The sequence below is a fragment of the Rhinopithecus bieti genome, unplaced genomic scaffold (genome assembly GCF_001698545.2).
Source record: "Rhinopithecus bieti isolate Rb0 unplaced genomic scaffold, ASM169854v2 scaffold_1918, whole genome shotgun sequence".
NCBI lineage: Eukaryota > Metazoa > Chordata > Mammalia > Primates > Cercopithecidae > Rhinopithecus > Rhinopithecus bieti.
In genome coordinates this window covers 72383-88289 of record NW_016803680.1, presented here as the reverse complement: position 1 = coordinate 88289, position 15907 = coordinate 72383, and the positions used below count along the sequence as shown (strand labels likewise).

The 15907-nt window shown below is 44.9% G+C and overlaps 1 protein-coding gene across 1 annotated transcript in view; it reads right to left on the bottom strand.

Annotated features, from left to right (window-relative positions):
* Window positions 1-11732, bottom strand: part of TMC5 (transmembrane channel like 5) — a 91289-nt gene extending 79557 nt beyond the window's left edge. The window contains exon 1 of the mRNA XM_017849597.1: window positions 11336-11732. The gene's annotated coding sequence lies outside the window, so the exon portion shown is untranslated. The remainder of the gene's footprint in view (window positions 1-11335) is intronic.
* Window positions 11733-15907: the final 4175 nt, after the last annotated feature.

The following is a 15907-nucleotide window of genomic DNA, read 5'->3' as shown; positions in this document are numbered from 1 at the left end:
AGGATGGTCTCGATCTCCTGACCTCGTGATCCGCCCGTCTCGGCCTCCCAAAGTGCTGGGATTACAGGCTTGAGCCACCGCGCCCGGCCCACATCCTCTTTTCTTTTTGTTTTTTGTTTGCTTGTTTTCCTTTCTGTAAGGAATTTTCTGTTTTCAAGATATTTATTCAATTCCCAAGGAAAGGTAATGTAAAGAGAATGTAAGATTTTTAGCTTGTTAAAAGAGTGAGAAAGAGTCGGAAGCTAGAAAATGAAAAATGAATTTTAATCACTTGAAAGGCATCACCTAAACATGGCAAAAAAATCCTTCAAGGAAATAGTCTAAGGTATTGTTTTTACTACTGAAGTAACAAATGCCTCTTACAACACTGAATTAACATGAGTTCTAATATATTTTTTAAATGAGAACTGGGGCCGAGCGAGGTGGCTCAAGCTTGTAATCACAGTACTTTCAGAGACTGAGCCTGCGTGAGACTGGGAGTTTGAGGCTGCAGTGAGCTATGATCATGCCACTGTACTCCAGCTTGGGCAACAGAGCAAGCAGCTGTCTCAAAAAAAAAAAAAAAAAAAAAAAAAAAAAAAAAAAAAAAAAAAAAAAAATTTGGGAAGAAAGAATTGGCAAATGCTACCAATTAATCTTCACAAGTAAAATTTGTTTTTAAAAAAGCTAGAATGAGAAGATTCTTTTATTTTACGAGGATGTTTGAAGCCTGTCAGATCTCCTTCTGCTAGCTAAGATTCCTCCTCTTTTACCATGATCCTTTCTTGGAAGGAAGTTCATGGACTAAACTCCTCCCAGCAGTTTTACCTTAACTCTGAGCCCACTTGATTAATGCTACTTTGTAACGAGACTTTCTCCTAAGACAGTCCCCAAGGTAGGTGAAGCTCACAGGCCTTAGATGTAAAGCTGGTGGATGCAATTGAATTGCAGTACAATGTTTGCATTCGGGTGTTGATGTTCTGTTTGAAGTACACAGTGTGTGCAGCTGGCTTTCATTCTATTTTAGAAAGAAAGCGACAGAAACTATAGATCCAGAGCAGTGGTTCTCAAGAGGGGCAATTTTGCCTCTGAGAACACATTTGGCAATGTGTGGAGACATTTTTGGTTGTTACAACCGTAGCGGGGGTGTGATATTGGCATCTAGTAGATAGCTGCTAAACATCCTAAAATTTACAAGACTGGCCTCCCCACAATAGAAAATTATTTGGCCCCAAATGCCAAGAGTGCCAAGGTTGACAAACCTTGATCTAGGGCAATGCTGTCCAACAGAACTTTCTATGCTGATGAAATGGTTCTCTACCTGCATGTCCAATATGGCAGCCACTAGCCACATGTAGCTATGGGAACACTTCAAATATGGCTAGCTCGGGAACTAGATTGAGAAACTAAATTGTTTATGTATTTTTCTTCTTTCAGAGATAGGGTCTCGTTTTGTCACTCAGGCTGGTGTGCAGTGGCACGATGATAGCTCACTGCAGCCTCGAACTCCTGGACACAAGTGATTCCTGCATCTCAGCCTCTTGAGTAGCTGGGATTATAGGTGTGAGCCACTGTGCTTAGCTATTAAATTTAATTTTAATTAACTTTAATTTAATTCACCATGTTGCCCAGGCTGGTCTTGAACTCTTGGCCTCAAGTAATCCGCTGGCCTTGGCCTCCCAAAGTGCTGGGATTACAGATGTGAGCCATTGTGCCCAGCCGGAACTCCAACATTTAAGACATTATTGATGAGGGTGCATCTGACAACACCAAGCTTGGGTGCCCATGGGAGTCACTTGGGACCCTGCTGGAGAGGGGGGCACATGGATCCTCAGGTGACCAACATCCCAGTTTATCCAGGACTTTCCCAGTTTTAGCACTAGAAGTTCTGTGCTAAAACCCCATCAGTACCAGGAAGACCACCCCAGCCCAGGTCCCATTCCCAGAAGTTTTCATTCACTAAATCTCAAGTGGGACCTGAGAATTTAGCTTTTTATCGGGTTTCCCAAGTGATTCCTTTATGCGCCAAAGTTTAAGAATCACTGCAGGCCGGGCGCGGTGGCTCAAGCCTGTAATCCCAGCACTTTGGCAGAGGCCGAAGACGGGCGCCAGATCACTTGAGGCGTCAGTGAGATCGAGACCATCCTGGCTAAACCGGTGATGACCTGAAAAACCGTTCTCATACTAACATACAAAAAAAAAACTTAGCCGGTGGTGACGGTGGGCGGGCGCCTGTAGTCCCAGGTCTACGCGGGAGGCTGAGGCGCAGGAGAATGGGCGTTAAACCCGGGAGGCGGCAGCTTGCAGTGAGCTGGAGATCCGGCCACGCACTCCAGCGCATGGGCAACAACAGAGCCAGACTCCGTCTCAAAAATAAATAAATAAATAAATAAATAAATAAATAAATAAATAAATAAAAGAATCACTGCAGATCAGCCAGCGAGGAGCAGGGAGAGAGGGGGGAGGAAAAAAGTAGATTCATTACCATCACATAGAAGGTGAGCATTTAAAAAAAAAGAGAAGCAATCAAAAATGTTTTAAGATGATTAAATTGCTTTTTAGCAAAACAAAACAAAAAGTGGGTTTGTGGGTTGCTTGTGCTTCAGCAGGTTGGCTACTTCTTGCTTGGCTGGATGGCTGCATCCCACCCCAGAAGAAGGAGGATTCCCCCTCTCTGGGACAGCTGGAGACAAGTCAAGGTGCCCATCCTGGCTCTTGCACCCACTGAGATCTGCTAGGAGTGGGCTCTTCTGCTATCTGACAAGAAAGGATGCTGCTTACTGGAGACCTGTAGGCTACAGAAATCTGTCCTCTTTCCTTCCCCACTGTCAGTATGCTCAGAATCCTGCCAGGAACAGTGAAAAATGATAAAGTTTAATGCTCCCTTTGGCTAGGGATCCTCCCTGTTCTCTATCACTGGGTCTGGGAAAGGCGGCAGGAGGCAATGAAGCTGGGGTGACTTTTATGCACACCCTGCATGTATGGGTCTGCATCAAGTCTCCTTCTTTTAGAGGAAAAAGAACCTCCTTCTGGATCCACCTTGGGGGTCAGAAGCGTAGCTCTTTATGAGACTAATTCAGATTCTTATAATAGTCCTACAATGCTTAAACAAGTATTATATAACACACCCCAAGTATTATTGCTCTGGATTTGCAGAGAGCAAAACACAAAATAGAAACCAATGACAACAAAACAACGTATATGTATCTGTGCCATCCACGGTTATAAGAACCGGACAGGCATTAGCCCATTTAAATCTTACCATGCCTTAGAAATAGGTGCTATTGGCTGGGTGCGTGGCTCACGCCTGTAATCCCAGCGATTTGGGAGGCCAAGACGGGCAGATCACCTGAGGTCAGGAGTTTGAGACCAGCCTGGCCAACATGGTGAAACCCTGTCATTACTAAAAATACAAAAATGAGCTGAGTGTGCTGGTACATGCCTGTAATCCCTGCTACTTGGAAGGCTGAGGTGGGAGAACCTCTTGAACCCGGGAGGCAGAGGTTGCAGTGAGCTGAGGTCATGCCACTGCACTCGAACCTGGATGACAGAGATCTGCCTACAGGTCTGCTTACTGGAGACCTGTAGGCTACAGAAACCCCTCTTCTTTCCTTCCCCACTGTCAGTGTGCTCAGAATCCTGCCAGGAACAGTGAAAAATGATAAAGTTTAATGCTCCCTTTGGCTAGGGATCCTCCCTGTTTTCTACCACCCGGTCTGGGAAAGGTAGCAGGAATAAATAAATACATACATACATACATATATACATACATACATGCATGCATACATACATAAAACACTTGAGGAAAAGCTAAAGCAAGACGAAGAAGGCATTTGAGAGAAAGGGAGAAATGATATTCAAGAGACAATGGAAAGAAATACCAGGATAACAGCTGTGCCCAGCTCTAGAAAACAGTTGGTCCAAATTACACCACCCAACAAAGAGAATGAATAAGAACAGGGGTGACTTCAGAGATACAGTAAAGCTGTGTATATTTTCTCCGTCAACAACAACAAAAAATCAAAGACAAATAGAAACTCCAAAACAAGCAATCCTCTAAAAGCTGTAAAGAAAGTCAGAACCGAATATGAATAAACTAAACTCTGACCTGCCTGTGCGCAATCAAGGGTGCACAATTAAAAACAAAACAAAACAAAACAAACAGCAAACTCAGTTCACCTGAACCAATGATTCAGATGAAGTGACATAAAGTGACATAGAATTAGATGTCCCTTTCTAGGAACTCAACTTCTCTAATGCATACATAACCACAGCTTTGAAGCCAGTCGTTTTCATCTTTTATAATCTACCTGTGATAGTGTGATTTGTGATAAGAAATATATCTTTGGTCTTTATTCCAGGTTTCCCGCACAGGTTCCTAAAACGTTGGAATTTCCTAGGTGATGGGAGCGTCTTTTGTTCTAATATTTGGTCTTTGGTTCTGGTTCCTAAAACGGAGCTCCTAATCTCTTGGAAATTCCTGGGTGACGGGAATGTCTTTTGTTTTAATGAGGCAGCTTTCAACAGGGGCTCCTGGATGGAGGCTGGTCATCAGAAAGACCAAGCCAGGGTTAGAAGCTTGCAACTTTTAGCCTCGCCCCTCATCCTCCAGGAACGAGAAAAGGACTGGAGATTGATTTAATAATCAACGGAGCCTCCATAAAAACCCTCAATGAAGAGGTCAGAGATCTTCCAGGTTGAACACATCCACATTCTTAGAGAATGACACACTCCAACTCATTGGGACAGAAGCTCCTGAACTTAAGACTCTTCTGGAACTCACCCTGTGTACTCCTTCACCTGGCTGTTCACCTGTATCCTTTATCATATTCTTTTTTTTTTTTTTTAAGACAAAGTTTCACTCTTGTCACCCAGGCTGGAGGGCAATGGCACCATCTTGGCTCACTGCAACCTCTGCCTCCCGGGTTGAAGTGGTTCTCCTGCCTCAGCCTCCCTATGTAGCTGGGATTACAGGGGTCCGCCACCATGCCCATCTAATTTTTGTATTTTTTGTAGACTGGTTTCCACCATGTTGGCCAGGCTGGTCTCTAACGCCTGCCCTCAGGTGATCTACCCGCCTTGACCTCCCAAAGTGCTGGGATTACAGGCATGAGCCACCACTCCCAGCCTATCATATTCTTTATAATACACAGGTAACCGTAAGTAAAGGTTTCCCTGAGTTGTGTGAGCCGTTCTAGAAAATAATCGAACCCGTGGAAGAGTCCCAAAAACTTCTACTTTACAGTCAGTTGGTCAGAAGTTCCCGAGGCCAGGACTTGAAATTGGTGTCTAAAGTTGGGAAGCAGTCTTGTGGGGCTGAGCCGTTAACCTGTGGGTTCTGACACTAACTCCAGTCAGATTATGTTGGAATTCAATAAAATGGCGGTGGCGGATGTGGTGGTTAACACTTGTAATCCCAGCACTTTGGGAGGCTGAGGTGGGCAGACTACCTGAGGTCAGGAGTTTGAGACAAGCCTGGTGAGCATGGCAAAACGCTCTCTCTACGAAAAATACAAAACAATTAGCCAGGTGTGGTGGCACATGCCTGTAGTTCCAGCTACTTGGGAGGCTGAGGCAGGAGAATCACTTGAACCTGGGAGGTGGAGATTTCAGTGAGCCAAGATGGCACCACTGCACTCCAGCCTGGGTAACAGAACAAGATTATCTCAATATAATAATAATAATAATAAATTGTGGGGCACGCAGCTGGTGTTGGAGACTTGGTCGGTGTGGACCCCTCAACCCCCGCCAATATCTGGTCACAGAAGTGTTCTCTGTTGAAAGTACAGTGGGAAAAAACCTTTTTCCTAGTATTCAACCTACAATGCAAGAAACATGTGATTGTACTTTGTAAGACACAAAAAGCAAGTTTGTAAACCACAATATGTAAAAAATAATTTTTAGAAGTGGGGAAATGCAGGGGGAAGAACTTTATTAGAGGAAAATGTTAAGGTGCTAAATTCCTTCTCTTATGAAATGGAGAGTCAGCGATGCTGTCCAAGTTTCAGGAACTGTAAGGACGTCATCATTGGCAATGGTTCTCAACTGGGAGTGATTTTGTCCCCAAGGGACGCTGAGCAAAGACTGGCAAACTTTGGTTGTCACAGCTGCAGTGAGTGTGCTATTGGTATCTAGTGGGTAGAGGCAGGGATGCTGTTAAACATCCTCTAATGCACAAGACAGCCCCCACAGCCAAGAATGGTCTGGTCCAATGTGTCAGTCATACAAAAGTTGAGATATCCTGATTTATCGCTATGAAGGAAACAACAAAATATAAAAAATGAAACAAAATTAGGAGAGAACAGAATGGGAGAAGGAAGAGAAAGGAAAAGGGATAAGTGCAGCGGTGCAACCATAGTTCACTGGAGCCTCTAACTCCTGGGCTCCAGTGATCCTCCGACCTCAGCCTCGTGAGCAGCTGGCAACACACGCACACGCCACCATGACCCGCTGAATTTTTATTTTTTAATTAATTAATTAATGTCAAGACTGAGTCTCTCTCTGTCGCCCAGGCTGGAATGCAATGGCACAATCTCAGCTCACCGCAACCTCCGCCTCCTGGATTCAAGCAATTCTCCTGCTTCAGCCTCCCGAGTAGCTGGGATTACAGGTGCCCACCAGTACGCCCAGCTAATTTTTTGTATTTTTAGTAGAGACGGAGTTTCACCATGTTGTCCAGGCCAGACCTCATGATCCACCCACCTCGGCCTCCCAAAGTGCTAGGATGACAGGCGTGAGCCACTGGGCCTGGCCTATTTTTAATTTTTTTTTGTAGAGATAGAGTTGCACCCAGGCTGATTTCTAATGCCTGGGCTCAAGAGATCCTCCCACCTTGGTCTCCCAAAGTGCTTGGACTACAACAGACATGAGCCACCATACCCAGCTGCTTACAATTTTTTGAAAATAAGACATGTGATTTCCAAATAAAAAAGACAAATTAAGTAAGTACTTAAAACTGCAAATATATGACTATGGAGGTTTCTGAACAATCCAGGTCCCTAAGGAAATGGAGACACCTGGAAAGTGGTTTGGAAGCAGGGCATTGGAGTTTCCTTTGCAATACAGTATCCTAAATGTCCCTCTTTTCACCCCACTCAGGGAAGCAGAAAAGCCAATTCTTTCTCTCTCTCTTTTTCCCCCCTTTAAATATCTTTGAGTCATAGCAAATTGTCTCTTCTCTCTCTCTCTTTTTTATTTATTTATTTTTTTGAGATGGAGTCTAGCTCTGTTGCCCAGGCTGGAGTATAGTGGCACAATCTCGGCTCACTGCAACCTCCACCTCCTGGGTTCAAGTGATTCTTCTGCCTCAGCCTCCAGAGTAGCTGGGACTACAGGCGTGCGCCACCATGCCCAGCTAATATTTTGTATTTTTAGTAGAGACAGGGTTTCACCATGTTAGCCAGGATGGTCTCGATCTCCTGAGCTCGTGATCTGCCCACCTCAGCCTCCCAAAGTGCTGGGATTACAGGCGTGAGTCACCGTGCCCAGCCCTCTCTCTCTCTCTCTTTTTTAAGAGATGGAGTCTCATTCTGTCATCCAGGCTAGAGTGCAGTGATGGGACCTCCTAGGCTCAAGCCATCCTCCTGCCTCAACCTCCCGAGTAGCTGCGACTACAGGTGTATGCCAACCACACCTAGCTCAAATTTTCTTTTTTCAACTCTGATTTGTTCCACATTCACCTCTTGAATTCTGCTACCTTTCCTCCCATGCTGGGTAAGTATGACATCAAGCTTGGGAAGTTTCTAGATTCAATGCTGTTTGCAGCAGGGCCAGGACGAGGGTGAGGAAGTAAGATAAGTGTTGAGCTGCGATGCAAATTTAAAGGGGGCCAGAAATCCCAGTAATCAAGTATATCATCCATTTTCATACCTGAGACTGCGTAATTTATAAAGAAAAAGAGGTTTAATGGACTCACAGTTCCACATGGCTGGGGAGGCCTCATAATGATGGTGGAAGGCAAAGGAGGAGCAAAGGCATGTCTTACGTGGCAGCAGGCAAGAGTACGTGTGCAAGGGAACTGCCCTTTGTAAAACCACCAGATCTCATGAGACGTATTCACTATCATGAGAACAGCATGAGAAAAACCCACTCCCATGATTCAATTACCTCCCATGGTATCCCTCTCATGACATGTGAGGATTATGGGAGCTATAATTCAAGACGAGATTTGGGTGGGGACATACCATATCATTAAAATAAATAATATTTTAACGTGATACTTTTAAAAATAAAAATAAATGCAAAAAAAAACCCATGATGAAAAAAAAATCAATATGTTAAAAACAGACAGGATCAGAATTACTGCTTTGTGCTTTTGGCTCTGGCTCTGGCTCTGATCTTTCTCAGTGTCACACTGACTGACAGACAGAACCTTGCGATCCAGGTGTCCATGAGTCTCATACTGCCAGGTCCTGTTATCTCACCTCAGGAATGACAATTCTTGGGGTGACCTAAACCATTTTCTTGGAGATACCCACTCACCTCCTCTCATTTTAAGTCCTTTCCTCTGATTGTATAATTTATAACTCAAGTCTCTGATACAGGATAAAATTCCATTTCTCCTTTGGAAAGCCACTATTTTGCATTGGATGTGGGTGCTAACACATCAAAGGCTGGGAACTGTGACTATGGGCTTCCAATTCTTCTGGTGAATTCTAAACACAGGACTGTCTTTTTTTTCTTTTAAATGATACCCATGTTCAGCCACGCGAGATGGCTCACTCCTGTAATCCTGGGGCTTTGGGAGGCTGAGGCAGGAGGATTGCTTGAAACCAGGAGTTGGAGACCAGCCTAGGTGACATAGCAAGACCCTGACTCTACAAAAAATTTTAACAATTAGCTGAGCACAGTGGCATGCAGCCGTTAGTCCCAGCTACCCAGGAGGCTGAGTCTGGATGATGACTTGAAACCAGGAAGTTGAGGCTGCAGTGTGCTATGATCATGCCACTGCACTCCAGCCTGGGGGACAGAGTGAAACTCTGTCGCTACAGAAAATTTTAAAATTAGTTGAGTTTTTTTTTTTTTTTTTTTTTTAGACAGAGTCTTGCTCTGTCACCAGGTTGGAGTGCAGTGGCACAATCTCGGCTCACTGTAACCTCCACCGCCTGGGTTCAAGTGATTCTCCTGCCTCAGCCTCCCCAGTAGCTGGGACTACAGGTGCGTGCCACCATGCCTGGCTAGTTTTTTGTGTGTGTTTTAGTAGAGACAGGGTTTCACCATGTTGGCCAGGATGGTCTCGATCTCCTAATCTCGTGATCCGCCCTCCTCAGCCTCCCAAAGTGCTGGGATTACAGGCGTGACCCACGACGCCCAGCCTAAAATTAGTTGATTTTTAATCGTTCATGGTAGTGCACACCTGTAGTCCCAGCTACTTAGGGGGCTAAGGCAGAAGGATCACTCAAGCCCAGAAGTTCAAGGCTGCAACGAGCTATGATCACACCACTACACTCCCTATAAATATTATTTTCCCTATGAATGCCTTCACAGAAATGACCACCTCTGATGATTAGCATTCTAGCAGCTGTGATTTATCTCTGGGAACGATGAACGTTAGGTGACTGGAAATAACCTGAGCAATAATAGTATCACCTCCTGCCACGTCATCCTGAGAAATCTTGGCAAATATGATTATTGAGTTGTTCATTAAGTGTTTATGAAGATGTTCTATAGCTTGAACTTGACCCTGTCTTCTGGGGACTGGACCTTTGCTGGCAAAATATGACAATAAACCCTACTTTTAACATTCATTTCCACTGAGCTTCTCTTCCCCTCTCTTGTGTAGAAAGAATCTAGTCAAACAATAACAATTACAATAATAAGTTAATAATAACAACAACAGTAACAAGCATGAAGACAGCACTATTTATTGAGTGCTGATATGCATGCCAGGCACAGGGCTATGCCCTTCACACGTATTAGCAACTGAATGCTCAAACAACTTTATGGGGAGGTATTACTATCCCAATTTTATGATGACATTGAGACCCAGAGAGGTTAAGTAACTCACTCAAGGTCACACAGCTAAACAGAGGCACAGTGAGATTCAAACCCATACCTCTCTGATTGCATATGCTGGGCTTGGATCATCATCATCAACAACAACATCATTGTTAGCAGCGCATGGTGGCTCATTCCTGTAATGCCAGCAGTTTGGGAGGTTGAGGCAGGAGGATCGCTTGAGCTTAGGAGTTTGAGACCATTCTAGGCAATATAGTGAGACCTTGTCTCTACTAAAAATCATAAAAGGTAGGCAGACATGGTGGCATGTGCCTGTAGTCTCAGTTACTTAGAAGGCTGAAGCAGGAGGATTGTTTGAGCCCGGGAGATCAAGGCTGCAGTGAGCTAGCATTTCACCACTGCACTCCAGCCTGGGCAACAGAGTGAGATACTGTCTCAAAAACAAACAAACAAAAAACAAAAGCAACACAAAATCACTTATCAGAGGAAGAAGAGAAGGATGAGAAAATGAGAAGCATGAGAAAATGAGAAGTTATTGTTTCTTGAACACCATAAAGAAGTAAATAGATTTTTTTTTTTTTTGAGGCAGAGTCTCGCTCTGTCGCCCAGGCTGGAGTGCAGTGGCCGGATCTCAGCTCACTGCAAGCTCCGCCTCCCGGGTTTACGCCATTCTCCGGCCTCAGACTCCCGAGTAGCTGGGACTACAGGCGCCTGCCACCTCGCCCAGCTAGTTTTTTGTATTTTTTAGTAGAGACGGGGTTTCACTGTGTTAGCCAGGATGGTCTCGATCTCCTAACCTCGTGATCCGCCCGTCTTGGCCTCCCAAAGTGCTGGGATTACAGGCTTGAGCCACCGCGCCCGGCCGTAAATAGATTTTTTTTTAAACCCCAGAGAATGAAGTAGCATTGGGAGAGACCATGTGAATTCACTCATCCAGCAAAGCATTATTCTAGAACATGATGCTCCAGTAGGCACCCCCAGACATACAGGTCACATTTATTGCATGTTTGTCGTGTACTGTATTTTCTTATTAGCTCTGATATCCACCTGTGGAAGTGGGAGCTTTTTGGCACACTACCCGTTATACAGACAAGGAAACCAAGGCCAGAAGCATACAATAACTGACCCAGAATCCCACAGTTAGACCTGGGGAAGCCCAGATTCCAACTCAAGCAGACAACCCCAGGGCTTGTTCTCATAATCAACACTCTCTTGCCTCCCATTTCCCCATGGTCATTCTTTCCTCTAACAAATATCTGTTGTGCCTCAAATCTCTGCCCTTGTCTGGCAATAACCAATAGGACAGCCTCAGTTTCTGTCCTCCTTCCCTGACACGTTCCCAAGCATTCCCCATTATTCCCATGACCTCCCACTCCTCCTTCAAAGCACCTTCTCTTACCTGCCCTCAGTTCTGCAGGAAAATCCAGATAAAACTCCCCTCTACTTTGTAGTTTAAAGCTAGAGGGACCGGCAACAGGTCCTCTTTTCTTCTTAACTAACCGGTAAGGCCCATCTTTTTCTGCCTCTCTGCCGTGTTGCCTTAAAGACTGCTCCTTGTTGTCGTGGTCACACGGCTGGGCAGGATGCCACCAAGATCACGGGGAGGGGGTTATTTACTGAGCTCATTGCTGTTTTACGCCACCCTGGCTATCATCTCTTTCCTCACCAACCAATGAATAACCAGGTCTCACCTGGTGAAAATGCAAATCAGTCTTCCACCTCTGACATCACAGCTGCACCTATGGCCTCTGTCCACTGAGTCTGCAACGATGAAGGCCTCACTCAGGTCCCAAGTTGTGCATTTCCTTCTTCCTAAGCCCTAACTTCCCCCTCTCATTAACATTATTGTAATATCAGCGCAATAGAAATATCAAGATCCTTTCTAGAGGCTGTTTTCTTTCTTGGACACCATAAGGAAGTAAATAGTTTCGTTTTGTGTGTTTTTTTTTTAACCCTAGAGAGTGAAGTGGTGTGGGAAGAGATTACCTGAATTCATTAATCCAACAAAGAAGAGAACGTGATGCTCCACTAGACACCCCCAGGCACTGGCTCCTTTTTTTTTTTTTTTTTGAGATAGGGTTGGCCTCTGTCACCTAGGCTGGAGTTCAGTGCTGCGATCTCAGCTCACCGCAACCTCTGCCTCCTGGGCTCAAGGGATCCTCCTGCCTCAGCCTCCCAAGTAGCTGGAACCACAGTTAAGAGCCACCATGCCTGACTAATTTTTGTATTTTTTGAAGAGTTGAGGTTTTGTTGTGTTGCCCAGGCTGGTCTTAAACTCCTGAGCTCAAGTGATCCACCCATCTCGGTCTCCAAAACTGCTGGGATTACAGGTGTAAGCCACCCCACCTGGCCTGGCCACGTTTTTCTTTTGCTTTTTGTTTCTTTCTTTTTTTTTTTTTTGAAGACAGAGTCTCACTCTGTTGCCCAGGCTAGAGTGCAATGGCGCCATCTGGGCTCACTGCAACCTCCGCCTCCCAGGCTCAGGTGATTCTCCTGCCTCAGCCTCCCGAGTAGCTGGGATTACAGGTGTTGCCATTACACCCGGCTAATTTTTGTATTTTTAGTAGAGATGGGATTTCACCATGTTGGCCAGGCTGGTCTTGAACTCCTGACCTCAGGTAATCCACCTGCCTCGGCCTGCCAAAGTGCTGGGATTACAGGCATGAGCCACTGTGTCTGGCCGCCTGGCCACATTTTTCTATAGATACGTCCCCTTTGGCAACATGTGGACCATACAGATTTAACTCTGTAATTATGATCACCAATGGCATGTCCCTTCTGGAAACAAAGGACAGGCAGTATAAAATCAGCCTACATTTCAAGACAGTTGACTCAAATTCCAGTGCTGACTCTGGCACTCTAAGACTGTAATGTCTCACCTCCTCTGAGCCTCAATTTCCTCCCCATTAACCTACAAAGTGGGAACTATATATGCTGCCTCCTTCTAGTGTTGAGAAGGGCTACATCAGTTAACATTTGAGAAAGTTTGGACTAAGATTATTTCTAGCCACCTAAGACTCAGATTCCCAGGGATAAACCCCAGCAGATGGGATGCTAATGCATCACAAAGGGTTTTCTCTGAGAAGGAAATTTTATATTCATACAGAAATAAAGAAGGAAGTAGACAATCCAGGGCTGCATCACATTTCTGTATTTTTACAAATGCCAGAACAAACAAGATCCATTTCCTATGGCACTTGCAGTTGGGGGAGTATCATTTAAAAGAAAAAAAAGAATGTCGTAGTTCTACAATTCACAAAAAGAATTGAGGTGTATAGTTACTGTTCCTTTTTTTTTTTTTTTTTTTTTTTTTTTTTTGAGACAGGCTCTTGTTTTGTCAATCAAGGCTGGAATGCAGTGGTACAATCACAGCTCACTGCAGCCTCTGACTCTTGGGCTCAAGCGATCCTCCTGCCTCACTCAGCCTCCCAAGGAGATGAGACTACAGGTATGTACCACCACATTTGGCTAACATTTTTAATTTTTGTAGATATGGGTCTCTCTACATTGCCCAGGCTGGTCTCAAACTACTGGGCTTAAGTGATTATCCCCCCTTGGCTTCCCAAGGTGCTGGGATTACAGGCATAAGCCACTGCACCCAGCCCCAATCTTTGATGTATTAGTACTGAATAGAAAACAGTGGCTTTCAAATGGAGAAATGGAATTTTCTCCTGTGGAAGAGACTTGAGTTATAAACTGTGTCATCAGAGGAAATGAGAGGAGGAGGGTGGTGGTTTCCAAGAAGATAGTTTGATTTGCCTCAAGAGCTGTTATCACTTGGGTGAAAGGACAGTATCTGGCAGCATTTGACTCTAAGAACACCTGGATCGTGGGGTTCTGCCTGCCAATCGTGGAGCTGAGCCAAAAAAGCTCCAGGCAAGAAGTCAAAGCAGTAATTTTGATTCTTTTGTAGCTATAAGTCAGGATTTCTCAACCTCAGCAGTGTTGTCATTTGGGGCCAGACAACTGCCTGTTGTGGGGAGCTGGGGGGACTGTTCTGTGCATTGTAGGATGTTTAGCAGTATGCCCGGCTTCCATCTATTAGATACCAGGAGGACACCCCAACCCCACCCCATCTGCAAGCTAAGACAACTAAAAATGTCTTCAGGAATGGGCAAATACCCCGGGGAGGCAGAACTGCCTCCACCTGAGAACCACTGCGCTAAATGTTACCAAGTTCCGTGGACTTTGAAGCGTCTCCTCGCTCTCCATTGCATGGGACAAGGAAATCAGCAACTCAACATTTTCTCTAATAGAGTTTTCTCCCCTCTGTTTCTCCTCTTCTAGAAACTATACCATAGTTTTACATATTTCGGTTTATGACACATATATGCCTTATAAACTGTAATTATACGTTTCTCGTCTGCAGGTAGACTGTAAGTTGGCAATACTGGTTGCTTCCAGAGTGAGAAACTGGGTGGCTGGAGACAGACATGGAGGGGGATACTTTTCAATATTTGCTTAGACATCTTTTGGATTTTTTCCATTTTTCTTTTTTAGAGACAGAGTCTTGCTTTGTCACCCAGGCTAGGCTCAAGCGATCCTCTTGCCTCAGCCTCCTGAGCAGCTGGGACTACAGGAACTCACCATTATGTCCACCTAATCTCTCTTTTTTTTGTTGAGATGGGGGTCTCCCTATGTTGCCTAGGCTGGTCTCGAACTCCTGGCCTCAAGCGATCCTCCCCCCTCAGCCTCCCAAGGCTCTGGGATTACAAGTCACTGTGCCTGGTCTCTTTGGGGTTTTATACCATGTGGCAGTGTAACTTTTTCAAAAAAATAAGTTGAATCTTGAAAATTGTCTCCCGTGAATTGCGGGCAGTATGAATAGCATGGTCCCATCTTTTTAAAAGATAGGTAGAAATAATCTCTATTATTACACCCAGGAGGAGAGGGAGAAATCTGGAGTAACACACATGAAACTCCAAGCAGCAATTATCACCAGGGGGTAAATTAGCAGAGTTTTTCACCTTCTATGCAAATATTTTTATAAATACAATTTTAAAATAACTTGCATGTGTATTGTGTTAGTAATTGGAGAAAACAACAGGAACAGTAAAAGAAAAAGATCTATTTCCAAGGTCACTGGGGAGCCCCTCAAGTTTGGGAAGTGAGGAAGAGGGAGAACCTTCTGGAAGCAGCAGATGCTGGGAGCCCCAGACACAGGAAGCAGGAACCCTAGATAGAGGCTGATGATTGAATTAGGGGGTACAATGAGGGGGGCATGAATTAAGAGAGAAATGAAAATAAATGAGCAGACACTGGAATAGAAAGGATAGCTCTGTGTCATTGGATGGGTTATGAATTTCCCTGAGCCTGCCTCAGTTTCCTCAGCTATAAAATGGAAGTCATTATAATATATAAGTGACCAACATTTATCACTACATTGTTCTAGCCCTATGAGTTAGGTACTACTAGAATCATCCCAGTTTACAGATGAGTCATTTGAAGCACAGAGAGGTTAAGTAACTTGGCCCAAGGTCACACAGCAAGAAAGTGGCAGAGGCAGGATTTTAACCCAGGTGGTCTGGCTCTGGAGCCTGAGTTCTATAGATGACTAGGGCTGGGACTTAGCACAATACCCAGCACATGGTAAGCAGAACAGACATTAAAGACTATGATTATGTTAAAGGGCTAGGATTCCTCATCTACCAAGTACCATATTAAAGGATGTAGTGCCTCCGCGCAAGAGGAAAGCACAACGTCCTTCCAAGCCCATGCCAGCCTTATTGTCCCCAGAAACTGCCCTGGACTTTTTTTTTTTTTTTTTTGAGACAGGATTTCACAATGCCGCCCAGGCTAGAGTACAGTGGCACGATCTTGGCTCACTGCAACCTCCACCTCCCAGGCTCAAGCAATTCTCGTGCCTCAGCCTCCCAAGTAGCTGGAACCACAGGCATGCACCACCACGCCTGGCTAATTTTTGTACTTTTAGTAGAGACAAGGTCTTGCCATGTTCCCCGGGCTAGTCTGG